This window comes from Anolis carolinensis, chromosome 2, assembly GCF_035594765.1.
Source record: "Anolis carolinensis isolate JA03-04 chromosome 2, rAnoCar3.1.pri, whole genome shotgun sequence".
NCBI lineage: Eukaryota > Metazoa > Chordata > Lepidosauria > Squamata > Dactyloidae > Anolis > Anolis carolinensis.
This window is the reverse complement of record NC_085842.1, coordinates 302069008-302090631: the sequence shown is the minus strand read 5'-3', so window position 1 is coordinate 302090631 and position 21624 is coordinate 302069008. Positions and strand designations below refer to the sequence as shown.

The following is a 21624-nucleotide window of genomic DNA, read 5'->3' as shown; positions in this document are numbered from 1 at the left end:
AGTCAGAAAGTCCTCCTCAGGGTTTCCTACAACATAGTCTCCAATATTTCACAGATGAACACTCATCATATGTAACCAGGCAATGTGTTTGTTCAAGATCACAAAGGTTATTAATGAGGAAGAGAATGCTCACTAGGAGAGAGGCTGCAGCAGTTTGCTTATGCTTAAATTAAAGGAGAAGGGCAAGATTCCTCCTGAGTTAAGTCTTCGAATATAAGTTTCCCTTTGAACTCTGTTTGAAGCAGCTGAGGTAAGCTGGAAAAGTGTGAGAAGGAGAAATAAAAAAGGTGGAAATGGGATGGCAAGGGAGTAATCAGGACGTTGCCAAATGGGTACAGATGGAGGATATACTTACTTTGAAACCAATGACTAAATGTACAACCTTCTGTAGATAAAGCATGTGCTGGACCCTTGCATTTGATGAGCCCATTAAAAGTATTTTTTTATACCAGGACTGCTTTTCCTGAGCTCATTCGGGAAATTCTAGTTGAGCTAAGGTTATATATTTATAGCATGGGATACAGGTGCCATAGTTTATGGATAAGTGGGGGTTTTGCCTTTGACTGGCCTTGCATGCAGTCTTATTTTGCTATCCCATTGAACCAGTAAAATTCATTATTATAAGGCATTTCTTTGTATGACTCAATAATTCACTTCCACTTTTAAGGTTTATGTGGAGTGCATGTTCCCAGCCATCCTAAAATGTAGTAAACATCATGTGAATAAGTGGAACAGGTTTTCTATAGCTTTGATGTTCATAGCTACAAAAACAAAGGACCTTATCACACCAACCAGTTATCTTGTTGCAAACACATTGTGAAAGCAACAAAAACAACCAATTACAAATAATTTCTTTCACTTTACCATACAATTGCATGATGCTGGCACGATGCGAATTCCCTCAGTCTTCCACACAGCCTTAATTCCTATTCAGCTCATGCTCACTTAAAAACTAATTCTCTAGTGTACCCCAAATACAGAGTCATATAGTTTCAGAATTGTCACAAGATCTTCCTTGTGTTTTATCAGCCTCATTTGATAATGTTCTAACACAAGTCAACATAATTTAAGTATTAAGAGTCCTTGCTCACAATGAAGTTCAGATATGCATTGCAGAAGCTTTGCCAGTCTCCTGATTTTGTAAAATGTGTGGTTTCTACTCACGCCAACCTTTACTCCCTCCTCAACAGAAAAAGCCTCCCCACAGACACATTTAATGCCTGATGTGTATTTATTTATTATTTTGCAATTTAGAGCTTATTCAGATCAGGACTTTGATAATACAGTAGAGTCTCACTTATCCAGCATTCGCTTATCCAACATTCTGGTTTATCCAACACAGTTTGCCTTTTAGTAGTCAATGTTTTTGTAGTCAATGTTCTCAATACATTGTGATGTTTTGGGGCTAAATTCTTAAATACAGTAATTACTACATAACATTACCATGTACCAAACTGCTTTTTTCTGTCAATTTGTTGTAAAACATGATGTTTTGTTGCTTAATTTGTAAAATCATAATGTAATTTGATGTTTAATAGGCTTTTCCTTAATCCCTCCTTATTATCCAACATTTTTGCTTATCCAACGTTCTACCGGCCTGTTTATGTTGGATAAGTGAGACTCTACTGTATCAACTTCCACAGTGAATCTTCTTCATATGAATTGAGGCCAGATAAATGTACTTATTTGAGTTGTAATACATGCTTTGCTCATTTTTTAAGCTAGCATGCTTCTGAAATAGATAGTTGGTATCCTCTTTAAGCTTTCACAGCACTCACCACAAACACTGACCATAGTTCAATGGATAGTTTTACATCAAAAGATTTCAAACTGACAAACTGACAAACTTACATTTACCTTTACCTTAGGTCTTGAAGGTATAAAAACCTTTTTTTTACAATACACAGCTGCCACCTTCACCTTAAAAAAAATCTATCCACACTCAAAGTCCTCTCATAGAGATTCAGATACCAAACTGAAGAAGGTTGAGTATCACAGCCTGTAGTGCATTCCGCCTTTACTAATGCATCTACGTAATACATTAATTTGTATAATAATAATAATAATAATAATAATAATAATAATACCCCCCCCCCCCCCGTAATAATCCCCTGCTGTAAGAAAATCGCACAGACTACAAACAGAGGCACAACTATGTGGCCCAAATGATTCATTGGAACTTATGCCTCAAGTACCACCTCCCAGCAGTAAAGACCTGGTGGGATCACAAACCTGCAAAAGTATTGGAAAATGAGCACGCAAAGATACTGTGGGACTTCCGAATCCAGACTGACAAAGTTCTGGAACAGAACACACCAGACATCACAGTTGTGGAAAAGAAAAAGGTTTGGATCATTGATGTTGCCATCCCAGGTGACAGTTGCATTGACTAAAAACAACAGGAAAAACTCAGCCGCTATCAGGACCTCAAGATTGAACTTCAAAGACTCTGGCAGAAACCAGTGCTGGTGGTCCCGGTGGTGATGGGTTTGGATCATTGATGTTGCCATCCCAGGTGACAGTCGCATTGACTAAAAACAACAGGAAAAACTCAGCCGCTATCAGGACCTCAAGATTGAACTTCAAAGACTCTGGCAGAAACCAGTGCTGGTGGTCCCGGTGGTGATGGGCACATTAGGTGCCATTCCAAAAGATCTCAGCCAGCATTTGTAAACAATAGACATTGACAAAATTACGATCTGCCAACTGCAAAAGGCCACCCTACTGGGATCTGCACGCATCATCCGAAAATACATCACACAGTCCTAGACACTTGGGAAGTGTTTGATTTGTGTTGAGAAGTGTTGAGTCCAGCAATTCAGCAACATCTGGATGGAAGAGCCATTCCTACCCCTAGAGTCTCTCCCCCCCCCCCCCCCAAAAAAATCATGTTTATCTTTCTGTTTGCACCCTATTACTCAACTGAAGCTTCTGGAATGCTGATCAGGGTATTCAAGGGACAAAGGTTGCAGCCTAAGCCAGTTAATATTTTAGTGACTGAGATTCCTTTGATCCTTCCAAGCTCTTCTTCAGCAAACATATAGGCTAAGAGTCACATTTTCTCCTTCCTGACCTATAGCCCAATCTCAGTTTCAGTGAAGGAACTCACTACTACAGGAGTTGATCTGAGATAGTAGAGCACTGAAAACACAGTTAACTCCAAGACCCTGCAGAGTGGGATCAAACATAAGGTTCAACCCCTTATTACAGAAGTGGTTTCCACTTGGTTTTTTTCACCCTTGCAAACTGAAATGCTTCAAGAAAATCTTGACATTTTTCCCCATATCCATAATGGAAGTACATGGTTTTGGGGTTCTTGTGGGGCTTCACAAACAGTGTTTTAATCATGTGTATTGTCTAGGTGTAAAACCTGCACTATGAAATGTTATTTTCTGCTTTGTTCCATCTCAACAATATTAAACAGAATAAGATGTACCAAAATTGTCTGACTTCCTCAAAATATAGAGGTAACTGAACAAGTTTCCAGTCCTGCTAATCTCCATTCCTTATCAAGTCCATGTTTTGATCTTCAGCGTTCCGCCTACATGTGATATTGAGTCAGGGCCAAACGGCTCCAAATGGTGTAAACAAACATACTTAAAATGCCTACCATACTTTTATTTTTCATGAAATATCTGCTCTGGTAGTTTAATCCAAAACATATTCTTGATGTGGATTGGGCCCAGTGCAGGCCTGGGTAATTATGGATTTAAGAGGCCCATGCAGATTTTCTTTAGAAAATTACAGTTGCTTCCTGGGTACCATTTGTGTCTCTTATCAAAACAACAAATTAAGAGAAATATAACAGCAAGGTAAGAGGCAATTTTCCAGCAGAACTTCTCTATGTGGCTACTAAAGTTGTAGTTGCCTAGGTTTGTATAAACTGCTTTTGCCACCACTATAAGTCCTACTCATATTTGTATCATCCACGCTTTCAGTTCTATAGAAATGCTACAAGTTAGATATAATTTCAGAAACAGTATATTTCTTCACAGTATTTATCCCATGCCTTTCTCACCCTGAAAGGGACTCAGAGTGGCTCACAGAACACACGTACGGCAAACATTCAATGCTGAATATACAATTATACAATTAACACAGACAGACAACACAATAGAGGTAAAGGAAGTATATTCCCATCTTATTTCTCGGAGGCTGTGCCCGATTCCGACCACGGGGGATGCTGTCACTCAGTCTTCTATGCCAAGGAGCTTCCTTCAATCAATGTCCTTTTAAGGGCGCCTTTATTACCTCCCCGCTTAAACGCAGTATCTATTTATCTACTTGCATTTCTGCTTTTGACCTGATAGGTGGGCAGATGAGCTGGGGTTAATGGCAGGTGCTCAATCCTGACCTGAGCTTGAACTGCTGACCTTTTGATCAGCAGGATTTTCTGCAACACAGCAGTTAGCCTGTTGCGCTAAGTTGCTCTCTGGGCTTTCTGGGTGGCGGTGGTCATATTTCAACCAAATTAGGATAATTCCCTTACGAAATTCCAAAAACACTGGACAAAGATTTGCAAATAAAATCTTGCTTGTGCCAAAATTCATTTCTCATAGTGGACAGAACTAAAAAAAACCCTGGAGGATTCCTGTTGAGAGTGGGCAGAAGGAAGATGGTTATCTGTTGGTTGTTCTCCAGGACATTGAAATAGAGCTGGCTCTAAATTGTTTATCAAGGACAAAAAAAGACTCATTGGCTCCTTCAAATTATGCATAGCTCAAACTATAAACATGACTTTAACAGCTGAACCCCAGAAAGGTAATTCCATTTTTTCTCACTATTCAACACTCTGGGGAAAAAGAGCCCTGGGTTTGTTGTGTCATAATATAGAAAGTGGCAGCTGTTTCAGGGATTGGATGCTAGGGAGAAGCAAAATACTGTGAAGTGCTGACCTGCTGCCAGAACTGAATTAAGATTTAACTGCCTGACTTTTTGGATTTTGCATCAAGGAGGAACCATCTTGTCCATTACCTCAAAACAAAATTCAACAATTCCTAAGAAGCTCTAACTGCCAAGTACTGTTTCCACCTCCTTTAGAAGCTTAGTTCTCCTTTAGTATGGGGGAGTTCAATTTTTTCCTTAGCTCTGAATACTCTTACAAAAAGCAGCATATCCTTCATTAGAAGTCATCCCACTCTCGTTTTCATCAGGGGAAAGGAAGACAGCCTATGTCTTGCTGTGGAAGATGCAGCTCCCTGGAACAAGATGCTTTAAAAAGCACCCCACCCATGGATATTTATCCTGTTTTGCTAGCACCCAGCAACAGAGCCAACATGGCCAATGCCGGGATACATTCCATTGGTGGGAAGCAGCTGGCTAGACTCCTGTTTGGGAAGCCTCCTTTGGAAAGTTAAGCTCTTTTTCTACCTTCCTCAACCATGACATAACTCTTGGAAGGGGACTTCTTCCTGGAATACGTGCAGAACACTGAAATAGCAAGGACTTGTTTTTGGGGATTTCTGAAAGCAGCTTTACATTCACAATTTGGAACATCAGCTGCAATGTCAATATTCTACCCACTCTCTGGGTGTTCGGTTCAACAGTCAAGCAAAAAACGGTCCAAGTTTGAAGCTGGGCCTTGCCAGAGCAAGTCTGCTCCTTGGTGGGCTAAGATTTCCTCTTTCCAAACATCTTCAGAAAAATGAACAGGCTCATCCCTACCTCCTCTGTGCTTCCCTGCAGAAATAAATCAGCCTTCACTCAGCCTGGTGCCAGCCAGGTGTGTTGAGTTAAAAGGATCAATACCTAGCGATTTCAAGTAGTAATAGCCCAGCATTTCTGCAGGATACCAGGTCTGGAGAAATCTGATTAGATTGCATATATTGATTTCTTCATACAGTAGAGTCTCACATATCCAAGCTAAACAGGCCGGCAGAAGCTTGGATAAGCGAATAACTTGGATAATAAGGAGGGATTAAGGAAAAGCCTATTAAACATCAAATTAGGTTATGATTTTACAAATTAAGCACCAAAACATCATGTTATACAACAAATTTCACAGAAAAAGTAGTTCAATACGCAGTAATGTTATGTTGTAATTACTGTATTTATGAATTTAGCACCAAAATATCATGATATATTGAAACATTGACTACAATGGATAATCCAGAGGCTTGGATAAGCGAGGCTTGGATAAGTGAGATTCTACTGTAATATCCTATATCGTAATAACACTTTCCCCTACTCTAGTAAATTTTTTGGATAAAGTCACCCACTTCTACAACCAACTCGCTCCTATTCAAGCTCAAAAGCTTTACAGCAGGGGAAGGGAATCAGTGTGGCTCTCCCAGATGTTGCTATACAGCTTAGGGCTGATAAGACTTTTAATCCATCAACAACTAGAGGGCCACAGATTGCCCACCTTTATGTGTTATGAAAAAACATGCAATTGTATGACAGTATCTATATGGATCCTAAAAATATCACAATGGTTTCAATGAAGCCCATAAGAATGGACAGCTCCATGGCTCCTAATCTCATCTCACAATCAGACATCCTTCCAAAAAAACAAACAAAAAACAACCCAACCCTGTACATCACATAATTTCCCACCTTGTCATAAGCAAGGCCTAAGCAGCACCCATTTGTACATTTAAGCCCCCCTACTTGTGCATGACACAATAGCATATTCATGTATGTCAGTGAGCCTTGACCTACTGTGACGCTTAGGCACATAAATCTCACACAAGTCCTGCTCGACACTGAGATACGGTCTTGTGCTGGCAATGCTTTCCAAGGCTTTGTAGGGTATTGTGCAAGCATTAAAGGGGGGAGGGTGCAAGTTGCATGTGACTGACTGGCAAATGGGTCATTTGTGCAACTGGAAAGCAAGCAATAGATACAGACTCAAGAGCGGTGTGCGATGCACAGTTGATAAACCAGGATTCTATGGGTTTGTTAAGGTAGTGGTTACACTTTTTGCAGTATTTCATTGTGGTGGGCAAAGGAAGGCAGACAAACACCAAGCAGACCATATCTTTACTGATTGTTTCGTTCATGCCACTTATACATACAGGCTTTTGTTTTCCTGCCTCCACAGCTGTAGTTAATCAGTCTATCAACAGCATTTCGATAATAGAATATTATCAATATTATCAAATAAGCAGCTCTGGCCTGGCTTTCTCCATAGTGATCTGCAACATCTAAAAAGCCACAAGGAGGAGTAGAGTTTTAGCCAGCCTGACCAAGACATATTAGGAGTTATTATTCTATTGATATCCAGGAGTCAGTTCTCCAACCCTGGCATGTTGTTACACAACCTTTTTCACATTTCACATTCTCATCTCTGCTTGTGTGAATGGAGAGAAGGCAGCTATGTCATTAGACTGCAGTAGGGTCAGGTTACTGTTGGAGTGGAACACAGTCACTGTGAATCCTCCAGCAGATGAGCTTAAGTAGGCTTCTGGCAACAGCACCCATTTGCAGCAGCACTATTCAGATGTCCCACCATCTAAAAAGAGTATATTATTCACACCAAGTGTAGGCTGGATGATAATTATAATTACAGTTGCTTTAAATGGACAACAGCACTGCGAATGATCTATGCAAGTCTGCCCACTGTTTTAATCTTGGCACTTGGTGTTTGTTTACTGCTATGATTTCTATTAATATGTAGCCAGAAAGATGGTAAAACTCCTTACTTTGCACATTATCCTTCTCCCTTGTGATCTCTGCATAGTCCAACAAACACTTTCCAACTTACTTTCAGAAACAGTGGAAATCTTAGTAGGGTTACAGTTTTCCTGGATCTCACTAATAATTAATGAATTATTTGAAAGGAGGAGGGGCAACATGTTATTTGGTTTCTGGAATTCAGAGAGTAAATGGAATTTCCATAACATTTCTTTGGGAACAGTTAGAATCAAAACATGACTACAGTAGGCCCTTCACATTCACGAGCATCAGGGGTGCAGGACTCCCACAAAAATGGGGGAAATGCAAATTAGAAAACACTACTTTTTTAAAACTGAGAGAATCTCTTTCTTGGAATCTCTAAGTCTTCCAGCATGTTTCTATGGGCTGCCTCTGCTAGACACGGACCACTGAGTCACACTGGAGGATCTAGAAATTCCTAGAATGATCATATTAATCAAATTCATAAATAATAAAACCCACAAAAGGTGAACCTGCAAATGTGAAAAGCCAACTTAGGGCCGGGACCTAGCCAGCATAAGCAAAAATTAAAAATACTGGGAGTTGCTACTTAATAACATTTGGAAGGCAACAGAATTTCCACCCAAAATATAACTCATTAGAAAGGACAGAAATAATTCCACACAAACAAATGTGGCCATTCTTTCCTATATGCATGCCCTACCTGGACAACCTGTTGTCATTTTTACCATTTAGGAAGAATTGCTGTAATTTCAATAGGAATTATTATGGGGAAGAACATGACTAGTCTGTTTTTCTTGCTAATTGGGGGAGGGGACTTCAACATCCTCTTTTCTTATACGTAGTACTTCCAAGTGGGACTGGAATAGGTAACATTTTGTATCAAGGACTGTCCTCTCCGCAGCAGGAAATACTACCTCTTTGAATAAGCTACAGTGTAAAAGATAGGCAATTTTGTAAGCATTTTACATGTTATTCGGTGGGCAGTGGCTCTTTAATCCAAGTGTAGGAGTCTACAAAGAAGTCAACAGACTATTGCCTGGCTTTTTTTTTTAGTATTAATTTGGAAATCAGCCTGGCTCATTCCTTTCCCCTCAGGTCCTAAAGTGCATGAAACAGCAGCCTCAATTCAATATCCCCCTAGCATAGAATGAGAGAATAGCAACTTTTAGAATAGCAACTTTGCGCAACATGTGTCAATGGCTCAATGCTATTGGGCAATGCACAATACAGGATGCATAACACAAAGTATAGGATGCACAACAGCAACACATATGACAATGGACAGCTTTCAAAGACAAAGCACAGATTAATTTGCTACCTACACATCATCACTTCTGCTATTAGCAGAGTATGTCCTGTTGGAGAATTGTGATTTTTGGCCCTGTGTGCATAGTGTGATTCACACATGCATATGTCCCTAAGAGAATTCCATCCTATGAATGCCAAACCTTGTCTGCATGAGCCCTTCTTTCCCTATTAAGAGGTATCTCCTTTTCCTGCACTATGAAAAAGAAACCTTTGCTCAGCCTGTAAGAATCTGGAAATAGTGAGGGAGGCATTAATTTATCTTCAAGTGAAATGGTCAGTTTTTCCTCATTCGTTCAGCCATGCACATGAATGAAGCATTATACTTGATCACATTCCACTAGAGTAGCAATAGTAATATAGGACTAGCAATTATGTCAGGAATGTGCAAGACCAGCATATCTATTGTCTGTGGTAGCACACATCCAGGGCAAAACGAAGATAATTGCTCACAAAGTATTATCTACTTCATAGAAGAAAAGGGGAAATTGTGTAGTTCATGAACTAGAGCATCCTAGCTCAAAAGTTATGGCGCCTTTGTTTTATAGCACACTTTAGTACCTAACACAGTTGTCGCTAAGTACATTTCCTTTAAAATGTGGAGTGCTTCCTTACATCAGTACATGAACAAATCAAATACATGAGCATTAAGGATGTCAGGAGGTGACGCTTGATATTCTTTCGGTTTCCACAAATAGTGTTTTTATATATTTTATATTTGATGTGAAGTTCTATATTCTAGGGCTAAACTAAATATTAGTCTCAATTAGCATAAACCCACTGAAGTAAATGGTACTTACATCAACAGAACTTAACAGTTTCACCCTTTTCAGTTCCTTGTTGTTTAAAGCACAACATGAACTGTTGTGTGTCAAGTCATTTTCAACTTATAGTGGACCCATCAAGAGGATTTCTGACGTATGTGATGTTCCCAAAATCAACCAGTGGCTTTCCATAGGGAATCAGCTTCTGGTGTCAACAGTAATCGTCCAACACACAAACTTCTAAGCCATGCTGACTCTACTTCATAAATTGTCCCGTTGTAATTTTCATCACGATGCTATTGAGGCCCCTTCTACATTGCCATACAATTAGATTATCAAAGCAGATAATCCACATTATCTGCTTTAAAATGGATTATATGAGTCCACACTGCCATATAATCCAGTTTAAAGCAGATAATCTGAATTTTATATGGTAGTGTAGAAGAGGTATAAGTCAGTATTATCATCATATGGCAGATAAGGATGTGAGAAACTTTCTGAATACTACCAAAATATACTCATTTAAACAGGGAAGATTCAAACCATTTTTGTTTCAATTCCACTCTAGCCAGCTGAATCTTCACCACTTTACTATAGATGAGGAATTTGTGCCACCATGACCTCCAACACTGTAATATAGCAATACTCCTAAGTTCCAACCAGCCTCTCCCCAAAGTGATTTGCAACATCTAAAAGACCACAAGGTCTCCACTCCTACTCTAGGAAGATCAGACATCTACCAAGGTTATTTCATGTCCTGCCAGCATGCAAGATCACTACATTTTTCTTGGCATACTTTGAAGATTAAGTGGCTCCTGTGTACTCTGAAAACACCTGTCCCTGTTTCTAAAAATGTATTGCTTTTCGCCAACTCTGCTAGGGAGGTTTACTCAGAGACAGATTCTTTCTAACAGCTAACATTAGAGACAAGACTTTCCTAAAGAGCTTTTTGGTTTGGATTCATTGTTACACTCCTGCATATAAAGTAACTTATTGATGTCATATGTATAAGAGTTTTGGAAAAAAAATTGGTATGCTAGATACAACAAATGCTTCAAGGTGATCTGAGATGAGCAGTACAGAGATTAAATAGTAAGACTATTTGGGCCTGATACCGATTTCACAACCAGAAGTTTTAAAACATCACCATCACGTTACCAAATGTTATCGAGAGAATGCCACTCCCTCCCTTAAAATGGATCTATGATACATGGAGGAAAGTTTATAATTTTTTATAATTGGTACTCCAGTGAATGTACTTATCAAATTTTGTGTCCTCCTCATAAGAGCTCAGACTATCTAATAACCTAAATTAAACTATACAACTTAAAATCACAATCTAAATCACACATGTATACAAAGCACATAAGATTAAAACAAGCAACCAAAAAGATAAAACACTTGTTAACACCCTTTAATCTTGTGCAAATAAATACATTTTCATATGATAAAAATGGATAAAGAGCATGGAGGAGAACTGAATCTCTGCCAGGTAGAAATTCCAAGGCTAAGCACTAAGAAGAAGACTCTGCCATACATAGCAACCCCATTGGACATGCTATTCCAAATAACAATAATCTATATTTTTGAACAATCTTAAACTCTGGTTTGGCAGATGCTGGGAGAGGGGGTCTACCAAGTAGATGGGACCTAAGACATTTAGGGATTTGCACACTGTTTACAAGCACATTGAATTGAAATCTGTTATTCAAGAACTGGTGCAATAGGCTCCCCTTCTCATTGGGCAGTGGATTCTTTATCAACTTGCAGCCTCCAGTCCAAGGGGAGCACCATGTATAACACATAACAGTAATCCAATCATGACTGTATCAGCACATTGATCATTATGGCTACCATAATGTCTATATGCACCAAAAGCAAGGACATTGTTTTTTATCCAATGCTTCTTTTAAGTTGCCAAATCCAGCAACTCTGTTCAGTCTGACTGCAAGGCAGGCACACTATCCTACATGTTGCCATACTCCATGCGCTGGCACACAGTACATTAAAGGCTATTGACATAGTTGTCATTTGAAATATTTTTTCCTCAGTAACTTGTAAAACACAATTGCTGTATTTAAGGAAAGGTTAGACAACCCACCAATGTCACAGAAGCAGCAGCTGAATGCATTATTAGTCACTGAATTGCACCAGGTGATCTAAAAGGCACGTTACAATTATATCAGCAGTTTCATCTCAAATGAAGCAGGAAAACATGGTCAGCATGCAGAATCCAGAATGATACAGAACAGGAAGTTATCTTCTTGTGAGGGGCAGAGGTTTGGTTAAATGCTGAATAGCTTACTAAATGAGAATGTGTGTAGAAGGAGCCCAGTGGCCACTTCTAGCTGCCTCAACACACTACACACTGTCTAACCAGCCTCCTAATTTTGAGATTACTGAGACGGACACAAAAGTTAAAAAATTGAAAATACTATGGAGTTATTTTTGAATATGATTCTTTTGTTTTAATGTCTGCTTTTTGTCATTTGTTGGATATAAGCTACAGTTTTAAAGAATCTAATTTTTAAAGACAGCATTTATATATGACACTCTGTTTGTTAGGGTCCCACTGTTAGCATATTAAACAGATAAAAACATTGTCTAAGCAATTATTTTAGCATAGCTTTATATAATCTTCAAAACAATTATAGTTAAAATAGGCAAATAAACCATTTATAGTGCAAAAGACCAAAAGTTGTATGAAATAGTTTTAATTGCCTGATGGAAGCTCAAGAAGACTCTTGAATCAACAGGGACCTATCTAGCCCATCTTTCCGTGTAAACAGGGGGTGCATCTACAATTAATTGTTTTGTTCTAGGAAGTTGAAGTCTGATGGGTTAAATCCAGTTTAATATTGGGACTCCCAATTGGTTCTGTTAGCTGGTCCCAGGATGTTTAACAGTCACCTGAACACCAAGGAAAAGGAGGAACAGAAGGGAACAGACATTCTTGGAATAGGAGCTGACAGTTTTTACCAATAATGAATTCCAGTGTGGTGAGAAAAAGAGTTGATTCATTTTAGAGGAATCTTGTTTCACAAGAGAAAGCTAAACATTTGCGGCAGTTTTGGCAATAGAACTGCCCTGACATTAGGAGACCTTTCCTTTATTACAAAAAGCAAGAAAACCTTGCCAGCTACACTGATGGACTCCATTCATGTCATCTCCCATTTCCTGCTTTCTCAGGGACATGAGACTTGGGCTTCCTACCAGATGTTTCACATGGTGGGTGTAATAGTCAGTGTCATCACTAATCTGATAGCCTGTTAAACTCTGTCCCAACTTTCTTCCTTTTTTTCATGTTAGGAGTGACTTGAGAAACTTTCTTCCATGACAAAGCACAAATCTACATTTAAGGCTGTATTTCCTGAAATACAAGCAAACATTGTTTACCTTACTTACTTAAGGAGATAACTATGCAGCAGATATATCCATATACACCCTTAGTCATAACTCATGTTACCATAAAATACAGCGAATTCCCAAGTTACAAACATTCAACTTACAAATGACTCATGGTTACAAACAGACAACAGAAAGTGAAATAAAATCTACAACTAGGAAGGGAAATCCACTCTTGGGAACAGAAATCTCCATGAATCTTTACCACCAATAGTTGTTACCACAACAAGTGTGTGTGTGTGTGTGTGTGTGTGTGTGTGTGTGTGTGTAGTGTAAAGGTTTGAGTGCTGAACTACAACTATGGAGAAATGTTCCTTCCGATGGCGTAGTGGGTTAAAGCCTTGTGACTTGAAGGTTAGGTTGCTGACCTGAAGGCTGCCAGGTTCAAATCCAACCCTGGGAGAGCGCGGATGAGTTCCCTCTATCAGCTCCAGCTCCATGCAGGGACATGAGAGAAGCCTCCCATAAGGATGGTAAAAACATCAAAAACATCCAGGCATCCCCTGGACAACGTTCTTGCAGACAGCCAATTCTCTCACACCAGAAGCGACTTGCAGTTTCTCAAGTCGTTTCTGACACACACAAAAGATAAAAACACTCAGTTCGGTGTGCAGGGAGAGAGAAGAGAAAGCAAAATATTGGACTTCCCAGTAGGCTTAGGCAAAAACAAACTGCTGCAGCCCTCCTAGGCTTCCTTAATAATTTTTGCCATTTTGACCACAAGATGTTGTTTGGCCACATGAGTCTTGGTTTTAATTTGTGAAATATTGGAAAGTATGCAAAAGAGAGACAGCATGGTATAATGGTTTGAATGTGGGGCTATAAGTCTGGAGACCACTGTCCAAATCCCATGAAAACCCATTGGGTGACCCTGGACAAATCGCATTCTCTCATCCTCAGAGGAAAGCAAGACAAAGCAAACACCTTCTGAACAAATTTTGCCAATGAAGTTTTGTGATAAATTTCTCTTATGGTCACCGTAACCTGGAAATTACTTGAAAGCACGTAACAGTAACAACTTCAAAAAGAAGAAGAAAAAGAAGAAAAAGAAGAGGCAGCAGCAACTAATCATCAAACACATAACAAAAGAGGAGACACACTTGCAGAAGCTAATATTTATATGAAGATCCATCTTCCTGATAGAAATACAATGCATGGCACTGTAGTGGTCCATTTGTCTGTTTGATCTCTAGGCATCAGATACTGATGAGCAACTTCCAAACCCGAACTATCCTTTTCTATACCGTGCAAACAAACTAGCACTGGACTACACTTCAAATAGAAGATGGCTTCAAACAGAGGACGGTTTCCTATAACACTGGAAAAATGACTATCCTAATTAAAAAATATGCCTTGGAGAGTCCTATATTAGGTGGGAAGTAAACATTAAGAAACCATGACATTAAATTGAAAACCAGTAGCTGCATTTCTGGCATTCGCACAGCCAGAAAACTTGTGTGTTATTTGTCACAAGGTTTCCTGATGCCATGAAATTCATTATTTTTTTCTTGAATTACTCAAACAATACAAAATCACCCCAATTCCAGTATGTGGCTCCCAAAATTAAGATACTCCATGTGATATAAGTTTAGAGCAATTAATACACTATGTTCAGCTACCAAGAACTTCTCATCTTGTGCTCATTATGACCACACAAGGAGTAACAACAACACTTTTATTACAAGCTTGCAAAATATCTTGCATTTTATGTAAATGTTAAGTTTTGCCTATAATAGCTTAGCTCTTAGCCCTCTGTTTCAAAGTGTCTAACTTTTATAGTTAAAGATACATTGTATCTTTAAAGTGCATTTTATGAAACCAGTTACTGAGGAGCATGGATTCAAGAGTGCCACTGACTTATATCCTGCTTGTGGACTTGCCAGAAGCATCTGATTGACAGAAGCAAGAAGTTGAACTAGACAGACCTTTAGTTTGATACAATACGACTGTTCTTAAGGTGCTGTGGACAACATATAAATATTAGGGGAATGCCTGTATTTGGCTAGCAAAGGAAATGTCTTCTTTTCCTTTAAACATTGGTCCTAGTCAGTAAAAATAACAGGCCAAGGGGAGATCTACAGGAAAGCTGATCTACTTGGCTCTCATTCCCATTATTTTCTATCTACTAGCTATTTTTCCTCCCGAGGTTATCAGCTGGTGTATCCTACAGCATGGAGCTAAACATCCCAAAAGGCAGGATACTCACCATCTTTTCATCGTATTACTCAATTATGGCCTGGACTGCTGAGCTAGCAGGAAAGTAAAGTTTCATGCCAAGACATTGTCCTCAGCTGGCCCTTACTGAATGGGGTATTTCAAAGTAATTCACTCTCTGCGAATTTCAGGTTCCCTTAGTACCAAAACTGTTAAGAAGAATGTAGGCTAACTGGCAGCCTCTCCCACGACATTCAAGTATCAGTATTCCAGCAAAGCTGATGAAATCCACACTTCTGTGTTGCACATTTATTGATGTGGAATCAAGTGTCTTACTCTATGAGGAAGTGATGCTGAGGTGAACAAACTCAAGCAATGGTTCCCACTAATACACAGTGGAATGGTCACCTCAAGCAGTAGATGCTGGGAGGCGGCAACAAGGTGCTGGAGGCCTGGTCCCTCTAAGCTAGCCTGTTGCATTCTGCTGCAGTATGGGATTTTCTTCCATTGCCAAGGTATTAAAATGTATTTAATTAACTTTTCTTTTTGGAATTTTGAGAGAGGGCTGACATCTTATTCTTCACCTCGGGCACTTGGTATAGCCATTCTGATGGTTATGCATGAGCCTGACATAATGAGGACATTTCCCCCCACTGAGAAGCATCAAATGGATGTTGTACTAATTGGACCTAAGTGGCAGTGATAATTTTAGGCATACATTCTAGTATTTAAAACAGTGGTTCCCAACCTTTGGTCCTCCAGGTGTTTTGGACATCAGCTCCCACAATTCCTAACAGCTGGTAAGATGTCTAGGATTTCTGGGAGCTGAAATCCAAAACAATTGGAGGATCTTTACTGTGCTTGGAGCATTTGTGCAGGACAGAGCTGAATCACACATTTATCTTAGGCCCCTTCTACACAGCTGAAAAAAAATCCCACATTATCTGCTTTGAACTGGGATATATGGCAGTGTGGTCTCAGATAACTCAGTTCAAGGCAAATACTGTGAGATTTTGGCCTTGATATTCTTGGTTATATGGCTTAAGCACACATTTGCACTTTTGGTGTAACTAGAGATAAGCCAACATGATGTAGTAGTTTGAGTGGTTGACTATGGGCCTTTTCACACAGCCATATAATTTGGAATAGTAAGGCAGATAATCCATGTCTTCTTTGAACTGGGTTGTCCATACTGCCATATTTTATACAGCTATGTGGAAGGGACCTATGCCTCTGGAGACCAGGGTTTGAATCCCCATTCAGCCCTTAAATCCACCAGGTGACCTTGGGCAAGTCACACATTTCCTCAGCCTCAGAATAATGCAATTGCAAGCCTTTTTTGAACAAAACTTGCCAAGAAAACCCTTGGATAGGGGTGTCATATGTCAGAAATGATGACACACAACAAGAGGGATGACCTGAAATTTATATGACTCAAAGAACGTTGTGGCTACCTTAGAATATTGTATCTTCCCTGAAGAGCCAGTTGATTTAGAGAAACTGAGCTTAAAATGCTGTTGTAGATAAAAAAATACTCATAAGTAACTAATAAAATTGCTCCATGGAGTTTCAGATTTGAGTCCGAGTCCTAGAACTTAGACCTGCTCCCAAATTCTATGGCACAATTAAGGAGTAATGCTTAACCATAGTTAAGCATTATATCTACAAAAAGAAAGCTGCAAATAGTCTCTTTCAAGGCAGTTTGTAAACCTTTGCATACAGTGTTTCAGAACAAATCTTTGTCATTTCAGCAAAAGGCAGATATACTTTGCTGCAACATTGGGAGAAGAACTGCCACCTAAGTTTTCAGTGTTCATTAGCCTGACATAAGCAAAGAACTGTCTAGTTACAGCAGAGTAGAGTTAGAAACACATGGATCTTAACATCCATCAGCTCTATGCAGCATAGCCAATGGTAGAGGGTGATATGAGAAAGAAGTATGAAATGTGATAAGATGCTCAACCTAGAAGCAGAGAGAGGATGAAACCTGTAATACAACAGACACAGTGGAGTAGTGGCTTAAGTTGCTCCCATGGGAATTGAAGAACAAAGCTATAATCTCACTGGAGCTATGAAGATCGCTGCCAGTTTGAGCCAGACCCTCTCCTGGCACCTGATATATCTCACACAATTGTTGTGAATATAATGCAAAAGAAGCAAGAGAGGCACATATGCTACATTCACTAAACTGGAGGAAAAGCAGGATATAAACATAAATGGTGACTAAACATAAACTTTATCTTGTGGACCATCTACTTTAAACCCCAGTTGACTCAGTTATTAGCAATCCTCATAACACCTTTAACTCTCCTTACTACACTTGTGGGGTAGAGGTCACCAGGGCCTCCTCTTGCATGTTTTCTTTCACACTCTGCAGAAGCACATTTCTATTTTAGGGCCAGCAGTGTTTGGCTCTCTGTCCTATTTCCTGGCTGTAGCCAGAATTTAAAAAATAAATTCTGAGAGTATATGTACTCCCAGGCAGAAAATTTTCCAGGGCATTTTACTGGCTTCCTGGCTTCCTCTGTGGCCACCATCAATAGGAACCTAAGAGGGTTGAGTTATGGGTTTGTTTTTTGCTTTTTGATGCCTCAATAAGGTGTCCAACAAGTTGGGCGAGAATTTACTCACCAATTAGCAAGCAACATTTTTCTTAGCATGGGGTCATGTTTGTAGGTTTTCAAATCCTGTGCCACAGGCTCAAAACAGGCAACACTACACTTGTCAACCCTACAGGCAGTTTGTTATTGACTAAACAGTTAGCCCTCCATATTGATGGATTCCATTATCCTTGAAATATATATATATATATATATATATATATATATATATATATATATATATATCTCCCCAAAATCAAACCTTGGTTTTGCCCTTTACATAATGGATACCATTTTACTATGCCAATGTATATACAGTAGCGTCTCATTTATCCAACAAACAGGCCAGCAGAATGTTGGATAAGCAAAAATGTTGGATAATAAGAAGGGATTAAGAAAAGGCCTATTAAACATCACATTACATTGTAATTTTACAAATTAAGCACCAAAACATCATGTTTTACAACAAATCGACAGAACAGGTAGTTCAATACATGGTAAAATTATGTAGTAATTACTGTGTTTATGAATTTAGCACCAAAATATTGTAATGTATTGAAAACATTGACTACAAATAAAGACAGAATTGCATAAAATGAACTTACAGTAACAACACTGTCGGAAGTTAAATCCGCAAAAAGTTCAGTCCTTGCTGCCTATAAAAACAGCTGTGGAGGCAGAGTGTGTTGGATAATCCAGAACATTGGATAAGTGAAAGTTGGATAAGTGAGACTCTACTGTAGTAGGTTTGAGCATCCATGGATTTTGGTATCTACGTGAGAGGGTTTCCTGGAACCAAACCCCAGCGGATACCAAGGACCCATTGTATCAATCTTGCATTCCCCAAACACTGTCTTAAGACCACTACCGTCTACAAAAGTAGCAACTTCCAAGTATATTATCATGTAATTTATCAAAGTGCTTGCTTGGTCTGAATTTATTTATACAATACTCATTCTGACATGTTTTTCCTTAGTAGATATAGTTTCCCCTTCCTTGACTGGGTGAAATGGAAAGAAGAAAAGAATGAGGCTCTCAGGAAGGCTCCAGGGGCTTTTCAAAGTTAATTGTGCTTTCCAAGCTACTTTTGCCAGCAGCAAACTCCCAAGACAATGCTAGCTTTCCTGTCTCAACCGTTTAGCCCTGGTCTAAACCCCTTTCAGCCAGTGTGTATTATTGGAGGAACAATTTACTATTGCCTCCTGGCTTCCTTAAGTGAGCTCCTGTTTGTTTTCACTTGGGAAAGAAAGAAGTCAGAGGAATGATTTTACACCTGGGAGGAAGCTCTGCTCCAGGCAGAGGCGGTTCTGCTTAGCAGGAACTACAAAGTCATCAGCCTTGAAGCTTATCAGGAGCCCAAATTTAAGCCTCAACTTAAGCCCTGCAGCACCGTTAAAGATGTGGCATGAGTTTCAAGGAGCTATAACTCTCTTTCTGATGATTCTGTTTTATCAAACTTCTAGTAGTCTCAACGTGAAGGCATTCTTGACCCCCTGTCACTTAATTGCTGCCTTGTTTTATTTCACTCCCTTCCATTTGTATATATTAGCCTGCTGGTAAACCCAGGCAGTTCCAAGGCTTGTTTATTTTCCTTGGACTTTGCAGACCCACTCTCAACCCTCTCCAGATTGGCAAAATCTTCATTTTTTTTGTTTTTTGCTTTTAAGGGTGGTACTTTCCATGCAGCTTTTGCTAGGACATTCCTGCCCAAGCCAAGTTTCCTACCCTTGCACTCCGCAGGCAAACACCAGACCCACGTCTCCCTCGCACCCCATTCATTCCCCCTTCCGCCTCCCTCCCCAACACCCAACTTTGCCAAGAGTCCTGAATTCCGTAAGGGGAAAAGCTCCCTCTCAGCAATTTTCTGGCATCCACGAATACTTTTAAAGACCTGAAAGGGGGAGAAAGAGAAAGGGGAGAGAGTGTTGTGGATGGTTGTAGACCTCACACAATCTATCCAGAAAAGTTAGTCAGCATCAGAGGGTGCAGACCAATAGAGAAGACCCCGAGTATCCACTACAGTTGGGTTCCAGGACCATAAGGGATGCCAAAATCCGTGGATGCTCAAGTCTCATGAATGGCAATGGCATAGTAAAAGGATATCCTTTATATAAAATGGCAAAATCAAGGTTTGAGTAGCTGTGAGTTTTCTGGGTTGTATAGCCATGTTCCAGAAGCATTTTCTCCTGACGTTTTGCCTGCATCTATGGCAGGCATCCTCAGAGGTTGGAAACTAGGCAAGAGGGCTTTATAGTGGGTGAAAGAACTCTTGTCTGTTTGAGGCAGGTGTGAATGTTTCAGTTGGCCTGCTTGATTAGCATTGAAAAGCCTTTCAGTTTCAAGGTCTGGCTGCTTCCTGCCTGGGGGAATCCTTTGTTGAGAGGTGATTAGCTGGCCCTGATGGTTTCTTGTCTAGAATTCCAGTTTGTAGGTGTTGTTCTTTATTTACTGTCCTGGTGTTAAAAGTTTTTAAATACGTACTGGTAGCCAGATTTTGTTCATTTCCATGGTTTTCTCCTTTCTGTTGAAATTGTCCATAGACTTGTGTGGATTTCAGTGGCTTCTCTGTGTAGTCTGACATGGTGGTTGTTAGAGTGGTCCAGCATTTCTGTGTTCTCAAATAATATTATATGTCCAGGTTGGTTAAGAAAACTTAAAAATCAGAACACCACTCAGAAAACAGGGGAATTCTAGACATGGGTCAATCAGGGCTGGCTAACACCACCCGACAAAGGATTCCCCCAGGCAGGAAGCAGCCAGGCTTTGAAGCTGAAAGGCTATTCAGTGCTAATCAAGGTGATTAGTTGCAATATTCACACATGCCTCAAACAGACAAGTTCTTTCTCCCGCCCTGGACATTCCACAGATATATAAACCCTACTTGCAGACCTCACAACCTCTGAGGATGGCTGCCATAGATGCGGGCAAAACGTCAGGAGAAAATGTTTCTGGAACATGACCATACAGCTCAGAAAACTCTAGCAACCCAGTGATTCCAGCCATGAAAGCCTTTGACAACACACTATCCAGAAAGGTAACTCAGCATGGAAGGCCAATAGAGTGGACCTTCGGTATCCGTAGTGGTTTGGTTCCAGGACCAGAAAAGATACCAACATCCGTGGATGGTCAAGTCCCGTGAATGGCAATGGCGTAGTAAAAGGATGTCCTTTATGTAAAATGGCAAAACCAAGGTTTGATTTTTGGAATATTTTCCAGCATGGAGGGTGGAATCCGTGGACAGGGAGGGACAACCGCGCTTGGTTTTGGGCCCAAGGAAGTCAAAGATGGTCATGGCTCTGTTTTTGCCCGCTTGGGATAGAAAAGCAGGTTCGGAAACGCTTTTCCTGGTGAAGAGATCCAGAGAGGAGACAGCGAGAGGCGGGGACAACCACTGGTGGGATTCGGGGAGTAGCTCACAGCCACAAAGCCAGGCTTCCAGCCCGCAAAGCGTTGGAGTTCTTTAACCCATTTGAAAGCGGAAAGGTGTCACTTGGAGGCATTCCGACGTGCCTCGCGGAAGAGGCCACAACGGCAGCTCGAGAACCCGGAGTCGCCCGCAGAGAAGGAGCCCTCCAAGCCCACCCGCCCGCTGCCCCCGGCCCAGCCCCTCCGCCGCGGGACTTACGCGAAGCCTAGGGCCGATCCGCTGGGCGCATGACCCTCCTCCGACCACCCGGCAGCCGGCAAGTGAGCTGTCACGGCGCGGGCCGCTTAAATAGCCCCTGCCCCTGCCTCCGCCGCCGCCCAGCCACTCAGGGCCCGCGAGGCTGGTTTTA

The 21624-nt window shown here is 40.4% G+C and overlaps 1 protein-coding gene across 3 annotated transcripts in view; it reads right to left on the bottom strand.

Annotated features, from left to right (window-relative positions):
* Positions 1-21619, bottom strand: part of dab2 (DAB adaptor protein 2) — a 56477-nt gene extending 34858 nt beyond the window's left edge. For 2 of the 3 annotated variants that reach the window (XM_008102846.3, XM_062972454.1), the window contains exon 1: positions 21474-21619. The gene's annotated coding sequence lies outside the window, so the exon portion shown is untranslated. The remainder of the gene's footprint in view (positions 1-21473) is intronic. The other variant, XM_062972455.1, reaches the window with a different exon arrangement.
* Between the last annotated feature and the right edge of the window lie 5 nt (positions 21620-21624).